This window comes from Canis lupus, chromosome 16 (genome assembly GCF_048164855.1).
Source record: "Canis lupus baileyi chromosome 16, mCanLup2.hap1, whole genome shotgun sequence".
Classification (NCBI taxonomy): Eukaryota; Metazoa; Chordata; class Mammalia; order Carnivora; family Canidae; genus Canis; species Canis lupus.
The window spans coordinates 38,839,403-38,856,806 of NC_132853.1; the positions used below are offsets into that span (position 1 = coordinate 38,839,403).

General features: G+C 60.1%; 1 protein-coding gene across 2 annotated transcripts in view; it reads left to right on the forward strand.

Annotated features, from left to right (window-relative positions):
• The window catches only part of RARA (retinoic acid receptor alpha), a 44,416-nt gene that overhangs the window by 1,859 nt on the left and 25,153 nt on the right, over window positions 1-17,404 (forward strand). The window contains exon 1 of one of the 2 annotated variants that reach the window (XM_072780459.1): window positions 7,298-7,498. The exons of the other annotated variant lie outside the window; for it this stretch is intronic. The gene's annotated coding sequence lies outside the window, so the exon portion shown is untranslated. Of the gene's footprint in view, window positions 1-7,297; window positions 7,499-17,404 lie in introns of those variants that run through there. 2 annotated transcript variants of the gene reach the window in all.

Below are 17,404 nucleotides of genomic sequence, written 5' to 3' on the forward strand. Positions count from 1 at the left end.
GCCTTGGCTCCCCCACCCCCATCCTTGCCCATCTGCGGGATGGCAGAACCAGGCAGGCCATTGCCCCCAGGGCTGTGGAATTACCCTAATGCAGGTGGTAGCTGTGGCCAGAGAGCCTGTGGTCAGAGAGGACAGATCTCTCCACCAGGCTTTTCTTCCTCTGGGGCTCCACACCTTCTCCACCTTCCTTCTGCCATTCCTGCTCAGCGTCCTTGTCCCTGTCTCTCCCCTGCCCAGTGGCCTCCTTGTCCGGCTCACTGGACAGGGGCCCTAATCGGATTGGACAGCTGAGATCTGTGTGACGGCTGAGAGCAGGCGGGGGGTGGGGGGTAAGCCAGTGGGAGGATGGTATGAGGGCTGCCCCTGGCACTGTCCAGGCCTCCCAGGCACCACCGTGGGCCTGCGGACTCCTGACTTGGCTTGGCCCCGGGGAAGGGGTGCCAGAGGAAGCTAGGAATGAAGACCTGGGGAGGGAGAGACCTGCCCAGGACCCCAGGACTTCTTTGATCTTTGGTGGCCTTAATGTCACCATCTCTGACTGACCTGGAGGAGAGGACAGCAGGTGAGAGCCAGGCTTGCCCTGCCTTTCCTCCCACCATCCCCATGGCCCCTCTTTCTTCTCTCTTCTTGTTGGGAAATATGTGCACTTTCCCCATCCAGCCCCTTTGGCCAGTTCCCCCCTGTGGGTCACATCTGGGAGCTGCTGGGGGCAGCATGTGTCTGCCTCACTCTGGGTTGTTTCCTCCCCTGGAAGGTATTTCTCTCACTCACTCTCTGGGCTGGGCGCCAGGACTCCTGGGTTTCCCGCCTGACTCTGGTGCAGGGTTGCTCTGCAGGCCTCCAGAGAGTCGCTAAGCTGGTTTCCTGCCTCCCTGTGTGGGGAGGGCATTCTCCCTGGGCTGGGAGGTGTCAAGAATCCCAGGTGGGATAGGGGTGGGGGCACCACAGTCCCCCGACTCCTCCCTTCTAGCCTCTGACTCAGCTTGGGGGCAGCACATGCCCTGCCTGGCAGGCATGGCCTGTTCTCGCCTCCAGGCTTCCATCTTTACATGTGGGCAGCCAGGATCTACTGCTATCCTTTTTAGCTTTTTTTCCCATGGTATCTGGGGGTGGCCATTGAAACCTCTATGTCCATACCCCCACATTTGGGGGAGCAGGGGATTAGCATAATTGAGGCTGGGGCACTATTCCGTCTTCTCTCCAGCTGGGCCAGGATGAAGGAAACCAGCACAAACTTCCCCATGCCAATTCCCTCTGCCCTCAAAAGACCAGTCAGTGGAGCCAGGCCCTGCCCTCTCGGTGCCCACAATGTGGTTGGCACTGATTTGTCAGAAATTGGGAAGGTTTCCCTCTAGACTGCTTGCCTCCTCTCTCCTCCTCTTGGAGGGCAGGGACAGCTCTAGGATTGTAGGCACTTATGGGCAGGCGTCCCCCTTGGGAAGGGGTGTGGGATGCCCCTGAGATGGCCAAGTTGGCACCAGCCCCAGGCTGGAGCGCTGGACTTGGTTTGGAGCTGGGAGTTTGTGGGGGAGAGCAGGACACGGGCCTCCCTGCCCCCCTCGTTTCCTGCTCTTTGGGCAGCTGTGGGCGAGAAAGGCTGCAGGGACTATTTTTAGTTGGTCTGTCCCCTGGCAGGAGGGACGTGCAGAAAAGCACGGGGCAGCAGAGGGGCTGGGCAAGGTGAGGGTAAGCAGGCAGGCGGAGGAGTGAGGAAGAGCCAGAGGGGCAGCAGATAGGGTGGAGAGGTGCGTTGGGGCTAGGGCAGGGCCTTGCACACAGGGTCCTGACCCAGGTAGATGGGTGGGGTGGGGTGGGGCGTGGGAACCCTGGGGACCCCTCAGGGCTCTCTGTTCTAGACTTAGAACTGGAAGGGGCTTGTGAGACCACCTAGGCAATCCCTCACCCTTACAGAGGGGCAAACAGGCCTCCTTGGACGGGGGTGGGGAGAATGTCACTTGCTCTAAGACACCCAACCAGTCATCGGGCTGCATCGGTCCCATCCCAGACCCCTCGTACCAAGTTTCTCTCATCAGGGTCCCTCGGTGCATCTGGTGGGTTGTGACTCCCTGCCCTACTGCAAAAAGGAGGACCTGGTCTGCTTCCCTCTCTGCTTGTTTATGCAGGGTCTCCGGTAAACCCCAGCTTGGTTTGTTTATAAATCTCCATCATGTGGAGAGAGCCTGTGTCCAGGCTGGAAGGAGGTCAGGGTTGGGGTTTGTTTAGGTGGCCTGTGGCCACTGGTGTGAATCGAGGTGCTGGGCCTCTTCCAACAGGCTCAGAGGCTGATGAGCCTGGGCTTGGAGACGCCTTAGGGAAGGGGCAACAGGTCTCATTCCATCTTAGAGACCCAGAGAGGGCCTGGATTTGTCCACAGTCCTGGGATGAGCTGAGGACAGACCAACGACTAGGATATAGTCTTGCAGGCTCTCCAGAGCCCCCATCCTGCCCCCGCCTAGGTGCCTAGGTCTTTCTGGTTGTTTGCCAATGCCACCGACAAAGGAGGGAAGCAGGCAGAAGAGTGGGTGGATTACCACAGGCTTCCAGACACAAGTGAACCCTCCTCCCAAGGCCTGGGGGGCAGGGGCAGCTGGTTGAACTTTGGGAGGATCATGGTCCCTGAGAATTCAGCCTCCCGCCTCAGCCTCATCCCTGGGGCCTGCCGTACTGCACAAAGACTATGCTGTGAGTAGCGCCGCCTGGAGTTGTTCAGGGCCCTGCGTTTGGAGCCAAATGGGGTGCTTCTGTCCCGCCCCACTTCCTTCTTCCAATCAGCATTGGATCCAACCTGAAGGAGGTGTTCCAGGTGGGCTTGAATCCAATGTGCCCTCCTCCACCCTGCCTCCTGCCACTGCTCCTATTCCTCTGTTGCCACCCCCTCCCCACCAAGCCCGGCACAATGCGCCACAAATTGTGGCACAGGAGCCCATCCCCCTCTCTCCACTCAGTCTCTAGGTCTCTGGGGGGCTGATTTATCATGCCCCCCCATCAGGCCTGCTGCAGTGTGTGAGAAATCAATAGTGCAAATGGATTGAGGTTGTTCAGCCTGTCGACTCCCCTTGGGCCCCCCCCCCAACTCTCCGGGGACTTGGCGAGTTACTCAGTCCCTTTCCAGCTCCACGGAGGAAGAGATATACACACCTAGTGGTTGCAGCTGGAGCGCTGAGCGCAGGAATCACTCTTTCTGTCCGTCTCTGTCTCTGTCCCTCTCATTCTCTTTCTCTCCTATACTGGGCTGGTCTTACATGACAAATGCTCTTGAACATTTATTTTCTAGGTTGGGTGGAGTGGGGGTGGAGGGGTTTAAAGGACAGTAGGCTGCCAGCCAGAGGTGAGGGGAAGCAGGTGGGTGAGGGAGACGGTGCCCAGGGAGGACTAGCTGGGGAGGGATTGGGTGACAGCCCACCCCATCAGCCTCTGGTAACCCAATCCCTGCACCCCACCCTCCTGATTCCCCTCCTGTTCAACTGTTCAACAGCTTCAGCAGCTGCTGGCAGGAGCAGGGCTGGCAGGAGTGTGTGTGAGTGCATGTGTGTGCGCCGGGGGTGGAGAGGGGCTGTGGGGGCAGGAGGTGCTGCCAGGACATGTTAAAGGAGCCGCGCAGCCAGGGTACGACTTGGGTGGCAGGAGGAGGTGGGGCTGGTGGGGAAGTGGGTGGTGAGTGATGGGCAGGGGGCAGGGGGCGGGGTGGGGCAGGGCAGGCTAGGGGTCTCACAAAACTTGTCTGCACTGGAACAGGACTTGGCGAGCCAGGGTGGGCAGCGATGAGGGGTTGGGGCGGGACAGCCACAGCTTGCCCTAGGATGCCTGTTCTTCGCCAGGGGGCGCATGTAACCATGGAGGACAGACACAGCCTACCCCTGTCCCCAGTGCCTGGGCTGTGCCTGCTGGGCATCTCAGTCTTGGTGACTAAGTCACTTCTGTCCTGGGGCTGGCAAGATGCCAGGCTCAGCTCTTCTCGGTAGGTGAGTCACTGCCCTGGCATCTCCCCCGGATGCAGCTGAGTCACCCGGCTGTGCCTGCTGGGCAGGTGGGCACCATGCTTGGGGTGGGGTTGGGGGGGACCGTGTGTGTAGCCCCCGGTGCCTTCTCTGATCTGCCTCTGGTGTGTCCTGGCCCCACCCACAACCCTGCAGCACCGTGCAAGGATGGTGTTTGTCCCATGGGCTCTGTGGAGGGGGTAAAGGATGAAGCAGGAGGCAGCGGGGTACTGTGAGTCAGTGTTTGGTTCGGGGTGAAGGGGGGGCAGTTGAGGAGACTGTGGGCCAGAATCTTAGTTCTGCCGCCGCTTCTTCTGGCAAGTTGCGTGACCTTGGGCAAGGCAGTTTCCTTTCTGCACCTCAGTCTCCTCATCTGCACAGTGGCAGCAGGATCCCTGCCCCAGATGACCCTTCAGGGACTGTGTTCATCAGATGGAATGGGGCCTAGTGTGCTTGTGGGAGGAGCTCCCTCTGGGATGCAGGAGGGGAAGAGGAGTCAGGGGTTGGGCAGGTTCCAGCACACATCTCCCACCCTGCCTTCATCCAGGTGGTCCTGGAGGGCAAAGCTTCCCATCTGCTCCCCACACTACCAGTGGTGCTATTGGGTAGGAGCTGCCCACAGGCTGTGAGAGGGAGGCCTTGTTTTGCTGGAAGCGTGGGCCCTCCTGGGGGCTCTCAGGGCTATTTTGTATCTCCTTTGGCTGCTGGGGGCTCTCTTGGGTTCCGCCTAGTTTGGAGAGGGATCCCTGCCTTGGGAAAACAGTGGCTCAGGCTCCTTCCCCAGCCCAGTGCCTTTTTTGTGCAACAGGGCAAGGGCGGGCCCCAAGAGTGTCTTTCCTAAAGAGCAAGGAGCCCCTGGGCCTGTGGCTCTTCTCCATGTACCAGTCTCCTGCTGCCTCCTGCACTTTTCTCCCTTCTGAGTGAGGGTCTCTGCAGGTTGGGGGATGGGAACCCTGCTGTGGGTCCAGCATAGCTGGAGTTCAGCTGTTGCAGACTGAAGAGTCCTGGCCTCCCATGGGGACCTCTCCGGTTTCCTGGAGTCAAGTCTAGGTGGGGCCAGACACTAGCCCTGTGGGACTGGATGCCCTGAGCAGGGAGGACGTACCCCAGAGGCCTTGTGGGCTGTGTGCTTATACATAGGGGTGTATGAGTGTCTGGCCCCCTGTGGGGAATGGGTGTGTGGGTGTATGAATCTCATCCTTCATCTGCACATGGGCCTACTGCTAGGTCTGTTTGGGAGTGTGCCCCACACTCTGCTCCATGACCTTGTGTGTCTTACGTGAGCTTGCTGGATTCTACTCAAGGGTGTGGATACATGTGTGCCCTGTGTGTGCACGTGGGGGTGCACACCTGTGTGCTGTGAACATGCACACGGGTGTGCATATACGGGTGCCCTGTGTATGCATTTACACATCTGAATCTCGATATGCGCCAGCGTGCATGACCCTATGTGCTGGCAGGTATATGCGAAGGCCGCCCTTGATGGGAGGCAGCGTACCTGTGTTTGTGCATACTTGCATTTTTGTGTTCAAGGTCTTTCCCCTTTAGCCTTAGCTGGAGGGGATACCGGTAGAATCTGGGGCAGGAAGAACCTGTGCCGGCGAGGGGTGCCTGGCGCAGAGCCCCCACCCCAGGCTGGTCTCTCACCGGGGTGACGCCCCCTGCTGCCGGTTAGACCCAGGTTGCAAGGCCCGGGGGTGGGGGGAGCGCTGGGGGAGAAGGGGTTAAGCGTCGGAGTCCACATCTGGGAGCCATTGGCGCATTCCTGCCCGCTGAGCGCATGTTTGCGGATGGATCTGGACGGGACAGGACGGGAGGGGCTGGGCGGGCGGTTCGCACCGGTGGACGGAAATCCAGACGAGAGCGAGAGACAGCGGGGCCTGGAGGGCGGGAAGGGGCCCGGGAAGCGCGGCCCGAGCACCCTTCCCCAGTCCCAGTCGCGGACCTCAGGGCCGCGGTCCCGCCGACCGGCCTGTCCTACCTTCGCCTTCGCAGGGCTGGGTGGCGTGGGGCACGTAAAGCTGGAGGGAGGCAATCAGATCCCTCGGCCCTCCACCCCGCTGGGAAGCCAGGGCCATGGGGGACAGAACCCCGTGTCCGCTCCCGACCTCCAATTCCTAGTCTGTAAAGCGGGGGGCCTGTCGGGCCGGTGGCTTGGAGGGCTCGGCCAGCCCGGTCAGGCTGAGAGTCTCTTCCTCGCTGGGGTGGAGGCCTGGGAGTGTGACACTTCCCCTTCCAGTGGGAAGTCCTGTGGGGGCACTTGTGGCCACTTCTCTGACGGGGCGCGGGGGGCGGGGGGGGGGGAGTGTTGTTCCTCTGTGATTGTTCTTTCATCCCCCAGTAGGCTGCTAGAGGTGGGGACGGGAGCCGTCCAAACGGAGCGGCCTGTGGCTGTGTTGGGGGACTGGGGTCTCTGCAGATGCACAGTGGTTCAGATCTGACCCCCCACCCCCCTCGCTAGAACCAGAACGTGAGCTTTCCTGGCTCCTCCAGCCTGGGCCAGGAGAGAGCAGCGGGGGTCCGAGAGCCCTCAAGCATGGACGGGTGCTCCTGAGCGCCCCCTGCTAGCCTCTTGGGAGATCCAAGGGCCACTGCCCTTTGGAGGGAAAGGGGGCTTGGCGAGGGGACGCCGTGACGGGTTGGGCTGGGCCCGACTTCCTCCGACCCGCTCGAGCTGAAGAGGTGTTTGGAGGAAGAGCAGAAGAGTCATTACTCGAGGGAGGTCTCCCTACTCTTGCACTTCCTTTTTTTTTTTTTTTTTTTTTTTTTTTGCAGATGAGAAAATTAAGATTCAGAGAAAGGAAGCGACTTAATTCAAGGTCGCACAGCTCTCAGGTCCGATTGACCCCTGGAGGATTATAAGTGTAGGAGTCAGGGGCCTGAAGGCTAGGGCCAGAGTCCCTGTATTCACTTCCACATCACGCCCTCTTCCCCGGTGAAGGTGTGTGGGGCGTGTGTGTGTGATCCGTGCCCCTGCCAGTGTGGGTGTGGTTGGGGGCAAAGCAGCGCCGTACCACAGGCTGCTGTCCTTTCTCTACGGAGCCCTCGTCCCATTCTTTGCGCAGAACTTCTCCTCCTCCTCGCTCCGAATCTCTCCTTTTGGGGCAGAGGGAGGGAATTCTCCCGGATTCCCACGGTCCAGCCCTCCGTTGGGCACGTCTCCTTTAAGACTCGCCCTTCCCCGGGTCGGCTAAGGAGGGGGGGCGTGATCCTGAGGGCCCGCCCCTGGCTGGTGATAGGTCAGTGGGCGGGCGGAGGCGGGTCGGGGGGGAGAGGGCCTCCCCTCCCGCTCGGTACCCTCCGCCCCCCCCCCCCAGTCTGGGGCTCCGGGTAAAGTTTCAGCCTCCGCACGTGACTCGCCATGGCCGCTGCCTTCGCCCCGCGCCCCTGAGCCGCGGCCCCCCAGACGGCTCCTCTCCCGGGACCCCGCGCCCCTGACGCTTAGCAGCCCCGAGGCGCAGGGTCAGGGCAGACGCCGAGCCCGCGGGCGCCCCGGACGGACTGCTTCCTCCCGCTGCGAGGTAACCTCTGCCCCGGGGATTTCGGAGAGCCCCCGGCTCCCGCGGGCATCGGGGCCCCGCGGCCTGCCCCGGACGGGAGCGGCGGGCGGCGACGCGGTGCCGGGCGGCTTCCGACGGGAGCCCGGGGTTTCCTGGGCTCCCAGCCCGCCGCCGCCGAGCCCGGGGTGGGGGAGCCCGGTGTGCGCGCCGGTTGCGCCCGAGGGTTCGCGCGCAGCCGGGAGGCTCTGGGGCTGTCTCCGCGCGTGTCCCGGCGCCGGGAGCTCCCACTCCCTCTCCCCTTTCTCTTCAAAAACAAACAAAACAAAAAAGACTTTCAAACCTGTTTGGGGAGAGATCGGATGCCCAACGGACGAGCCCCCTCCTTTCCCTGCTGTTATCTGAGCTGCCCTGTGGTTTGGGGAGAATCGGCCCCGAGGCCCACCCCCACCGGAGCCGCCGGCTGGGGGGCGGGGCCCGCTCAGCTGGTGTCCCCCGTGGAGCGAGGGGAGCCGCCGGGCTCGGGTTCGGGAGTCAGTGCCCAGCCGGCAGGGGAGGCAGCTCTCTGGGGTCTGGTGCCACCCCGGGGTTGTGGAAGCTTTCTGGGGCGAGGGGAGGGCGGGATGGGCTGGTTGTCTTTGCTCTGCTGAGGATGCCTGGGACTTGGTGCCACCCACGAGGAGGGGAAGCTGCTAGCCAGATGTGTATGTGGAAGGGGGGGGGCGCTGGAAAATCGGCTTGGCTATGCCCCCTCTCTTCTCTGGGCACTGCCCTATTGTCAGGCTGCTCGGTGGGAAGGGGGGCAGGCCACCAGTGTGCTAGGCTGGGTATGGGGACCAACCCCTCTGGAAGTCAGGCAGCAAAAGCCCCACAGCCTTGGGAGATATTTCCCTGCCTCTGTCCATCCTCTCTTGGATAGGATGCCCGTGAGCTGGCGTGGTGGGGTACCCTCCCCACTCACCTGGTGCCAGCTTCCTCTTCTTTTACCAGATTGCCTTCTGCCTGTGGGCTGTGTGCACATGTGTATGTATATGTTCTTAGAGGGACTTGTTCCTGAGAACACTCCCCCACCTTCTGCTGCAAACTCCCCCTCGCTTTTGCTCCTGACCACTGTCCCTTCTCCAGCTCCCTGGGTGGGAGATTCAGGGATGTCTCTTGTCCGCGTCCCTGGCTGCAGTGGTCACAGGGCAGGGTCGTTCTGGGGAAGTAGTTCGGTAAGGGCACCAGGTCTTGCTGCAAAGTGGGCTCAAGCCCCAAACTCTCCTCCAGGGCCGTGTGCTCTCGGTGGAGTGGCTGGGCCGGGGAAGCCCCACATTGGAGTGGAGGTGGCTTAGCACCTTGGGGCTTCCCCCGTGGGGGGTGGGGATGAGTCTGGGGGAAGAACAAGAGAAAGAGTATTTGGAGCTGGAGGAAGGGGGGTGGTCAGGGAGGTTGTGGCTATGAAAAGATGTTAGTGCACTGGGAGGGGCTAAGAAGTCATTTTGCTTGGGAGGCTGGGCCGCGTTGGTCCTGAGACAGGAACGGTCACTAGGGTCAGACTGCAGTAGGCCCCTGGGAGCTGAGGCTCTTAGCTTTGGACTTTGAGGGTGTGAGTGAACGTGCACAAAATGGTCACCGCAGGAATTTCCCTACGAGACTAGTGAGGGCACTGCAGATGAAGCGGCAGTTCTGAGAAGACCCTTGGAATGGCTTGGAATGGCTTCATCTTGGCCACCTTCTCCTATAACCCCCAAATCTCCATCCTTCGTTTGACCCTAAATGCCCCTGCTACCATTCTGGGACACTTCTCTGGTCCACCTCCTACTCCCAACCATGTGGCAGCCTGGCAGGAAGCTAGCTGTGGGCAGCCCCATCCTGATCACCCCTGTGCCTCCCCCGCTGGGCATAGTCACCCACATGTGCCATGACGTGGTTCCTGCCACCCCATATGGTGTGGGGGAGAGGACATGGTCTGAGTGGCCCTTCAAGTCTGTTTTGGGGGCATTGACCCAGATCCCAATTAATCAGCTTCCCTTCCCTAAATACTTTGGTCTTAGAAGCTGGCTCTGTCCTCTGGGACCTTTCCCCCAACCTACTTCTTGCTCAGACTCTAGGTTCTCTAGTTCTCAGAACTGTGTGACATGAGGGTGGGGCCTGCTCCAAAATATAAAACCTCAGTGCCCAGTTCCCTCTCATTTGTTTGGGCAGCATGGTCTGGGGCAGGGCAGGGCGGGACCTGGGCTGGGCTGAGGGGTAGATGTGTTTGGGCCTTTCTGGGGGTCTGTTTAGGAGCAGTATCTGGGATCTAGGGTGGTGGGCATCTGGGGAAGGTAATCCTATCCCTGTGACTAATGAACATCTCCATTTGCCCGGCGCCCCACACCCCTTTCTGGTGGCAGTGGTTTTCGGGAGTGTGGGAAGCTGGCAGGGTCCCTGGCAAGACGACCAGGGTTGTCTTGACTTACTGGGTTTTGGGAAAGGAGTGTGGCAACTGATACCCCAGCTCCCAGGGCTTTGGCTGCACATCTCCTCTGATGCCTGCTGTCTTTCTTCCCTCTGTTTCCCTCTCCACCCTCTGGCGCTGTCTAGAGCCCACACGGTTTGTAGGGGGATAGAGGGTGGGGGCGAGGGCCTGGATCTCCGTGTGTGTCCAGGGAGTGTTCCGGGGATTGGCAGGATTGGCTGAGAGTGTCTGGGTGTCCCTGCAGGGTGGGCGGCGTGCAGGGACCAGGCCCAGAGTGTGTGAATGTGTCAGCGTCGGTGTGTCTGTCCCCAGTCTGGCTCGGGTGTGGGTGTCTCTTGCTCGTCTGGATCTGGCCTGCCGCTCCAGTCCCCGCCCCCCTTCCCCCCCAAGCTGGGACCGCCTGCTTGCTCTCCCTCTCTCTCCGCAACTGGAGCCTCCCTTGCCTGTTCCTGGAATTTGGAGAGGAGGAGGAGGAAGAGGCAGGCAGGCAGACCTCCCACACTCTAGCCCGCCCGCCTGGCATCCTGGGGAAATGAACTAGGTGCTGGAGAACTCAGGTTTCCCTGCCTTCTCCAGACCCTCTGACACTCGTCACCGAGTCCAGGGAGCCAGGTCTTACAGAAGGGCCTCGGGCTGCCCCCCACCTCCACCTGCCTGGCAGTGATGGCTCCTTCTTTTACCCAGCATCCTGTCTGCTCAGCCCCTGCCGGGACCTCCAGGCACCACTGTCGGCCTGGGGAGCGGGTGGGGGATTAGACTGCTGCCAGCCTGGCCAGCACCTGTTGCCAACCCCCAGCCCTGTAACTGGAGCCGGCCATGGAGGGGGCTACAAAATGACAGGTGGAATTTCTGCAACCAGGCAACCCCCCACCCCCACTGGATATGCTTTTCCCTTCCGGCCGGAACAAGGAAAGCCTGTCCCCCCCCCAAGTGTCAACCTGATCTCATGGATGATGTCCCAATCCTGCCTGTGGGGGCAGGGCCTTGGGAGATAGGCAATGGAATGAGTTTATTACTGTTTGCCCAGTGACAGCCCCCCTCCCACCCCCGCCCCCTTCACTGGCTGCAGAGCTGGCCTGGCCTTGTTTAAGTTAACTGAGCTCTGCTGCTCTGGGAGGGCTGGGGGGCATGGGGGTTGTGGATGGGGGTGGTTCTCTGTTAATGTTTTAATTGCATAAAAACTGGGAGCTCAGCTCCCGACCAGTGGGGAGTCTGGGTCTGGCTGGCCGCCCGGTTTGGGCTAAATATAGTCTGGGACATCTGCAGAGAAGGGGAGGGGGGTGGAGGGAGGTTCCATTCCCCCCACCTTCCGCCAAGGTGCCCTCGTCTGGGCGGGCACCTTGGAGCAGGGAGGGGGGATTCCTCAGCACAAAAGGCAGGGGAGAGGCGGCGGGGGCTGGGTACAGTTGGGATCTCGCCCGTCTGGCGGCGGGGAGCTGCCTCGGATGAACCCGGAGGCTCAGGACAGGGCTGGACTGGGGCGCCCGGACTGGATCCAATGGCTCCGCTCCCCTCCCCCGAGCTGCTTGAGGTCAGGCAGTCTCCGCATGTCGCATGTCACGGTGCCCCGGCCGTGTGTCACTGTGACCCACTCGCTGTGTGCCTGTGTGTACACACCTACCTAGGAGTGGCTCCCTCCCGGCCCCTCCCCCGGAGCCTCTGTCCCCCGGGTCCTACCGCAGATCCCCAGCCCTCCTTCCTTCTGTCCCTCGGCCCACGGTGAAACCTCCAGCCCAGGAATCGAGACTTGAGAAGGGGAAGCTGCGGTGGGGAGTTCTCTGATCTCTAGTCACGGCAGGAAGCGGAGGGGCGGGGGCAGGGGGGACCGTGAGCGGTGGCCGGGAGGGAGGGCGCGGCAGGCCCGCCACCAGCCTCGCATCCCGCGCTGGCACTGGAGGGGTGACCCCTCCCGCTGGCCCCCGGCCCTCCAGGCCCAGTGGAGGAAACTTAGAGGACAGCTGATTCTCCGGGGCCCCTAACAATCATCATCACCGTCCCCCCCCCACGCTGAAAAAAATGCCTTCCTGTCACGTGCCTGTCACTTCCTGTCCCACTGTGGTTCCTGGGATGTTTGTTGTTGGTTGCCATGGAGATGGCTGCCGTGGGCACTACCCTGGTTCTTGTGGGGAAGGAGCTGCCCCTCCCCCTCAGGCCCACAGTTGTTGGGGGGGCACTTGGGAGACCTGCCTTGGGGGCTATTTCGGGCTGAGTGTGTGTGGTCTCTGATGCCCCGGAGCCCCAGGGCCCCCCCAGACTTCTGTCTGTGGGAAGGAGTCATAGCCACCTACTTAGACCAAATGTTGGGGGGAGTGTGACCGTGTCTAGCTGTGCTTGACTGTGTCTGACCGGATTTTGCAGACCCTGTGTCCTCCAGCCTGGGTGGTGCTGCCTTAAAGATGCATCATCACAGAGCTTCGTGGAACCTCTGCTCCCTATCTCCTTTTACCTTTGGGACCCCCTTCCATCTTGCGTTCTCATGGAAACTACCTTCCCCAGAGAGCTCCTCTGATTTCTTGGGGGTACAGGCTGGAGTGGGAAGAGGCTCTGGGCAGGTTGTGTGTGAGTCCGGCGGTGGGGAGGTGGTGATCTGCAGACCATCCTCCCCCCTGCACACAGCTTCTCCCTGAGTGTGCAGGCCCTGTGCTCTAAGGGGAAGGCCATGAGACTTTGTGACCCATTCTTCCCACCCCCTTGTGGGTTTCCCTCTTCAGCCAGGGATGGAGAAGAGAAGAGATTCCCCCTAGTTCTAACCCCCAGCTGGTAGGCCAGTGTAGCATAGGAAGTTCCTGGGGGGTCGATGGATGGGGGAGTATGGGGCGGGGTACAGTCTGACTCAGGCCTAGTCTGGGGTCAGAGCCAAAAGGATATCCTGAGGCAGGAGGGGGGGCGTTTCCAGCTTCCCTGCAGTCTGGGTCCCCGGGGAGGGGTACTGGGAGGGGGCTGGTAGTGCCGTGTCCTGCTGACTATCTGCCTTAGGATTTGGAATCTGGCAGTCTCAGCTTTAGGGCAGAGCTAAGGGGATGGGCAGGAGGGAGGAGAATGTTGTACACACACACACACACACACACGTGCGCGCGCGCATGCACACGCACACCCACACCCTTGTTGTGTGCTCCCATTGTGAGAGAGCTGTGCTTCCTGCATGGTGGAGTGGGCAGACGAGTGGTGAGGGGGCACTTGCCAAGGTGAGGGTGGGGAAAGCCCCATGCCAGGCTGGGAATGAGAACGGTGGTTTCCAAGCTGGGGGGTCCCCTTTGTCTGTGCCCCTTTGGTCCCCCATCCAGACAGAGGTGCCTTTGTTTGGTCCACACACTCCTGTGGTCTGGCTGTGGCTTCAGCAGGCTCATCTCTTCCTCTTCCTGTTTTCTTCCTTCCTTGTAGGGTGCTCCCTCTCCTGGGGGCCTGGGCTGGCCCCTGCCCTTTCACCTACTCTCTGTTCCAAAAGAAGACCCCGTGGGTTCTGGGTGGCCCCTTAGGCACTCCGAGCTTCGGAGGTCCCAAGCATGTCTCCCAGGGGCCTCTAGGGTACAGGAGTCAGAGGCACCGTTGTGCCCTCAGAGACCACCATTTCCTCCTCCCAGAACCTGGCCTGTCCTGGGTGTGGGCTTGTCCACTTGCCCTTTCTACTTGGTGCTCAGTCGCTGCTGAGCCGGTGGCACGTGGGTGTCAGGTGGTCCTGTGTCACTGGGGCAGAACCTTGGGCCAGGTGGGGCACAGATGGAGGACACATCGCACCCACTCTTCTGGGACTGAGTGCTGCATCTTGAGGCAGTTGGGCAGTGGTAGCATCTAGAGGGTGGTGCTAGACTTCAGCCTCCCTCCCAGCCCCCTCTGAGGATGTGCTCAGGGCCTGCACATGTTTGGGGCAGGTTTTCAACCAAGTCCTAGCTCCAGTGAGGCAGGTCTGGGGCTCCAAGTGTCTGGCAGAGAAGAAGTGCCCTGCACCTGTCCCAATCTCAGCACAGTCCAGGTGGTCCCTGTCAGGCCCTGCCCGGGGATAGTGATCTCTTTCTCCAAGTGGGGCTGGCCTGGCTGGCTCCCTGCAGCTGGGACCCTGCTGAGCAAAAGGTGAACAAATGACCAGAGTGGCCGGATTGTAGATTTGTCAGGAGGGAGAAAGGTGAAGAGGGAAAGAGGAACAGTGTCATCACTACTCTCTAAACCCTCCTGAAGATCTGAAGAACTTAGAGGAGGGGAGGATTGTGGCTTGTGTGTGTGTGTGTGTGTGTGTGTGTGTGTGTGTGTGTGTGTGTTTTCCTGGAAAGTTTATAAATAGTTCCAGCCCACTGTTCTGGTTTGAAATGGGCAATGACCCGCCCTGCCCTGCCAGCTCCTGGTAGGGTAGGGGGTTCAGAGGGGCAGGTCTTTGTTTCTACCAGGGCTTGTGTTCTGTGTGGCCCTCTGCCCCCGACCCAAGTTGAGCTGAGCTTTGGGTGCCATTTGCCTATGATTCATGGACTGTCTAGAATGCTTAGGAAAGCCCCTGTCTCCCCTTCTTTTGAGCTCCCCAGGTCCTGGTCTCTCCCCACTCCGGGACCGCCTGACTCCTGTTCCTTGGAAGCTGTTGTGGCAGGGGAGCCTGGGGAACTGAGAGGAGGGAGCGTATGAAGAAGGGAGGCTGGCCCAGCAGGGTCTGGGACCCCTGGCTCCTCTTCTCTGGGGCTAGGAAAGGAAACAGTCTCTTCCCCTCCCCAAATCCAAAGGTTTCCCTTTTTTTGGTTTGTAAGATGAAAGGGAATTTGGGAAAGGGTTGTGGTTGGGCCTCCACCACAGCTGAATACCCCTCACCCACATCCCTCTGCTCAAGTCTGGGGGGAAGCAGACCCTGGGAAGTGGGTAACTCTCTCTCCGGGGCCTGTCTACCACACTGCTCAGGGAGCAGGAAGGGGGAGCAGACACACGGGCCAGGGAGGCACAGGGTGTGGTGAGAGGTGGGTGGAGAGGGGCCTTGCTGCCCAGCACCTCTTGTGCGCCTAGGGCTGTGCTACATGCTTTCCAGACTGTCTGAAACCACACCCCCAGTTGCTGAGGGTGGCAGCTCCCAAGCCGGTAAACAGATGCTCAGAGAGGTTAAGTGACTTGCCCAAGGTCACCCAGAGTGGCAGAGCTGAGATTTGACTTTTCAGATCTCTTGTTCTCTCTCCCATCTTTATGGCTCAGCCAGCTCTTGCCTTTTCCTAGGTGTGAGTCTGGGGACAGCTGGGGATGCCTGACAGTGGGTGAGGGATCCTGGCGCCTTTGGGGAGTGAGGGCCCTCCCTTCTACAGTACCCAGACCAGGCTCAATCTACTGGAGGTGTGGGCCTGTGGTTTTCTCTCCCTTGAGGGAGGGTGCACACGGGCAGTGGAGCTGGTATGGGGGGGTTGGATGTGGGTAGTTTGTTTTCCCTTTCTTTGGTGCTGGTTTCAGTTCTCTGACCGTGTCTTCTCTACCCCTGGGTGCAGGGAGCTGGGGCTCAGATGCCTCCCCAAGGGTCATGGCTCCAGAGGGATGAGGCAGGGCCTGTGCTCTTTGCCCCTGCCCCCATCATCCCTGCCCTCGCCCATCCCTGTTCCCTGGCTAGCCTGGCTCTTGGCCCATTTCTGTGACCTTTACCTCCTCCCATGGCCCAAGGCCCTCCCCGGGGAGCTGAGTAACTGTGTACCAGAGTTTGCAGGCTGTGCTGGGTTAGGGATAGTAAGGCTCTGATGGGGTTGGGTAGGCCTTTCGGTCTCTCCCTGGGGTGTGAGTTTGGTGGGGCGGGGCTTCCAAGCTGGGTGTCAAACTCCATGTCAAACTCCTCACACTCCTCACGGGCAGAGTTGAGGCATGGAGGTGGCTATATTTATTTCTCCTCTGGGGGCCAGGGTGGGATGCAGAGGGTCTAAACTGGATTGACTGAATCTCCCCTCCCTGCCCCAGAAGCTGGGTCGGGATGCCTAGGTTCTGGAGTGAATGGCTTTTTGGGCCTTGGCTTCCCAAGCCTTACCTCAGGGAGGCGGGCCCCCGTATGGACCTGGACCCACCTGAGTGTTTGTCAGAGGGTGCGCCTCAGTGTGTGTGTTGGGGCCTGGTGCAGGGAGGCAGGTACAAAGGCCAGCTGGGCCGTGGGAGGGCCCGGGAATGCGCAGAGTGGGCAACCGTGGGGCTGTACTTGTGTGTCTGCCGGGAGCTGTGTCCTGGCTCCGTGCACTCAAGCCCCGAACCGTGTTCATTGTGTGGTGAGGCCCAGGTGTGGAGAGATGATATCTCTGGGTTCCCTCACGTGCGTGCCCGCACACACACAGGCTAGGGCGTGCAAGCATGCTCTTGCCCACCCAGACATGCTTTCCATAGGCCTGCGTGAGTGAGTTTCTGCGAGAGAGGAGAGAGAGAGAGAGAGAGAGAGAGAGAGAGAGAGAGATTGACTGTCAACGCTGATGAGGCTCAGCCAACCCCTCCTTCCCTTGCCTGGCTCCCTCAGCTTGAGAGTTCCCGTTGTGTGGGGCCCCACAGGGGTGTGGGGGGGCTGGAGTGGCAGCTGGCCCGATGGGTGGGGCCCCTGTTCCTCTGACGTCAGCCTTCTCAGCCTGGGAGGGAATCAGGCAGGGGCCTGGGGGAGGGAAGGGGGCACCTCATCCAGGAGTAAGGAGAGAGGCCTTATGGTTGTCATAATTAGTACCAGTAAAAATCATGGTCATTAACAAGGTCCAGATTTCACTCCTGAGGGAGCTGCCCCCTCCCTAGCAAGTACCTGTCCCTGCCTCCCCCTCCCTCAGCCTGGGCCAGCTGGGCCCAGAAGTCTGGCCTTGTCCACAGTGGCCTTGGCAGGAACTCCTCCATCCCAGGCATGGTGCGTGGCCAAACGCTGGCCGTGTGCATGTCCTCTGGACTCCAGGTCTGAGCTTGGAGCCTGGTGCTTAGAACCTGGGATGGCCTGAGCTTGGGCTGAGGGGTGGGGGTGGGGGTGGAGGATGAGGGGTTGGGCACAGAGGCAGTCCTTAGTTTGGGTCTCTGGGGCCCTGTTTCTTTCATTTTTTCCTCTCTTCTCTTTTTTCCCTTCCTTTCTTCTTCTTTTTTTAAAAATATTTTTTATTTTTAAGTAAACCCTACCCCCAACATGAGACTCAAACTTACGGCCCCAACACCAAGAGTTGCATGCTCTACCGACTGAGCCAGCCAGGCATTCCCTTCTTTCTTAACAGCTCTATTGAGATGTAATTCATATGCCATAAAATTCACCTATTAAAGTGTACAATTCAGTGGTTTTTGTATACTCACAGATTGCACAACTGTCACCACAATCAATTTTAGAAAATTGTCATCACTCCAAAAAGCGCCCTCATAGCTATCAGCAGTCACCTCCCATTTCCCTTAGACCCATATCCTAGCCCCTGGTAACTGCAGCCTACTTTCTGTCTATAGAGGTCTGCTCTGTGGACATTTCAGATAAATGGACTCGTCAGTATATGGCCTTCTAGAACTAGTGTAAGGTTTTTGAGGTGTGTCCATGTTGTATCAGTACGTCA